This window comes from Microtus ochrogaster, chromosome 1, assembly GCF_000317375.1.
Source record: "Microtus ochrogaster isolate Prairie Vole_2 chromosome 1, MicOch1.0, whole genome shotgun sequence".
NCBI classification, from domain to species: Eukaryota; Metazoa; Chordata; class Mammalia; order Rodentia; family Cricetidae; genus Microtus; species Microtus ochrogaster.
The window spans coordinates 35,603,824-35,605,986 of record NC_022009.1 but is presented as its reverse complement, the minus strand read 5'-3'; the positions used below and the strand labels follow the sequence as shown (position 1 = coordinate 35,605,986).

Below are 2,163 nucleotides of genomic sequence, written 5' to 3'. Positions count from 1 at the left end.
GTGGAACCATCTTCAGTCTCCACTGAACCATACACAGTTTCTGAGACAAAAACAAACAAGATTTTGGTTTATTGTCTATCTTATTAGTCCTATTTCCAATGATGACTTTGCATGTGTCTTTACCTTCATACTAAGTGTGTGTGTGTGTGTGTGTGTGTGTGTGTGGTGTGGTGTGGTGTGGTGTGGTGTGTGACTTTTAATCAAGATCATGAATAGCTGCTGGCAGTTAACAGATTGCTTTTTTTTTGCTACGAGCACCATCTTGAACTCTGAGTCACTGGCAACAACCTAATCCTAGGGGTGTGAGCCAGCAGATGCATGCAGGGTTTCTGTCTTAGAGACAGTGTCAATAAAAAGTCGTTCATTGCTATTTATACTGAGCCTAAGGCATGCAGAAATGCCGATTCAGCATCGACAAAGGTCTAGAGCAGGGGACACTAACATGGATGACTATATGGGTGTCTTCACGGGGCACACAGGCAGTGGGTGAGGCAGCCTGGGGCACACAAATGGCTTGCATAAACTCAGATGCACACTCTGGGATACACACGAAGTCAGTGGGAACATGAAAGACAGATGGTTGGATTTTGTCTGGAGGGCACTCTGGGAAATGGAGGTGATGCTTTAGCTTAAGACAATAGATAAGTGGTGGATGGTGGGCAAACCAGGAAGGCAACAAAACTTAAAAAAATCATCAGGAGGGGATTGGAGAACTTTGTGGCCCGCCATGTTCTCCTTGGCGCTGCGTGCCAGGGCGACTGGCCTTATGGCTCAGTGGGGAAGACATACAAGGAATTTGCATAAGACAGCTGTGCAAAATGGGGCTGGAGGAGCCTTATTTGTGCATAGAGATACTCCTGAGAATAACCCAGATACTCCATTTGATTTCACACCAGAAAACTATAAGATAGAGGCAATAGTGAAAAACTACCCAGAAGGGCATAAAGCAGCAGCTGTGCTGCCAGTCCTGGATCTAGCCCAAAGGCAGAATGGATGGTTGCCCTTATCTGCTATGAACAAGGTGGCAGAAGTTTTACAAGTACCTCCAATGAGAGTATATGAAGTAGCAACTTTTTATACAATGTATAGTCGAAAGCCAGTTGGAAAGTACCACATTCAGGTCTGCACTACTACACCTTGTATGCTTCGAGATTCTGACAGCATATTGGAGACCCTTCAAAGAAAGCTTGGAATAAAGGTTGGAGAGACTACTCCTGACAAACTCTTCACTCTTATCGAAGTGGAGTGTTTAGGGGCCTGTGTAAATGCACCAATGGTTCAAATAAATGACAGCTACTATGAGGACCTCACACCCAAGGATATTGAAGAGATTATTGATGAACTCAGAGCTGGGAAAGTTCCAAAACCTGGGCCAAGGAGTGGGCGTTTCTGTTGTGAGCCAGCTGGAGGCCTTACCTCTTTGACCGAACCACCCAAAGGACCTGGCTTTGGTGTGCAAGCAGGCCTTTAACTTATACTCAGCTGTAAATACTGTCACTGGAGAAATAAAATATGAGCCTATCTGCAAATGCTTCATAGTGTTTGTTTCTCTCCACTGTACGGCACGGCAATAACCTAGCAACTTGCAGCTGTTAAGTATTATGTCAAAACAACAAAACATCACCTTAGTCTACCTGTAAAGACTCTTATTATTATAATCAGGTTACTCTAGTGTCACCATTTTAAACTGCCAAGTCATTTCTATCAGTATTAGGTTATGATGAAATAAAAGTTCTCCAAATTTCAAAAAAAAAAAAAATCATCAGGATCCAGACCCTGAAGGACCTGCATTGTTATATTGAGAAATCTGGGGATTGGGAGAGGTGGTTTAGCAATTACAAATAATAGTTTTTCTTTCAGAAGATTGAAATTTGGTTCCCAGCACCCAGGTCAAGCAGCTCACAACTGCTTGTAACTCCAACTCTAGAAGTTCTGCTGCCCTCTTCTGGCCTCAGAAGGCACTGCACTCATGTGTACATACACATGCACACACATACACATAATAAAAATAAAATCTTAAAAAAGAAACCTAAGCTTTTTGTTTGAAGGCAGTGGTTTTCAAAGTTGGGCCCCTGGATTATCAAAACCCCATGCAACATTGTTAGAAATGTAAATTGTGGGTCCTCATCCCTGGTTCAGTGAGGCAGCATCCTGGGCCTCAGA

General features: G+C 43.3%; 1 pseudogene; it reads left to right on the top strand.

Moving 5' to 3' along the window:
- Positions 1-727: 727 nt before the first annotated feature.
- LOC101998811 lies at positions 728-1,753 on the top strand (annotated as a pseudogene).
- Positions 1,754-2,163: the final 410 nt, after the last annotated feature.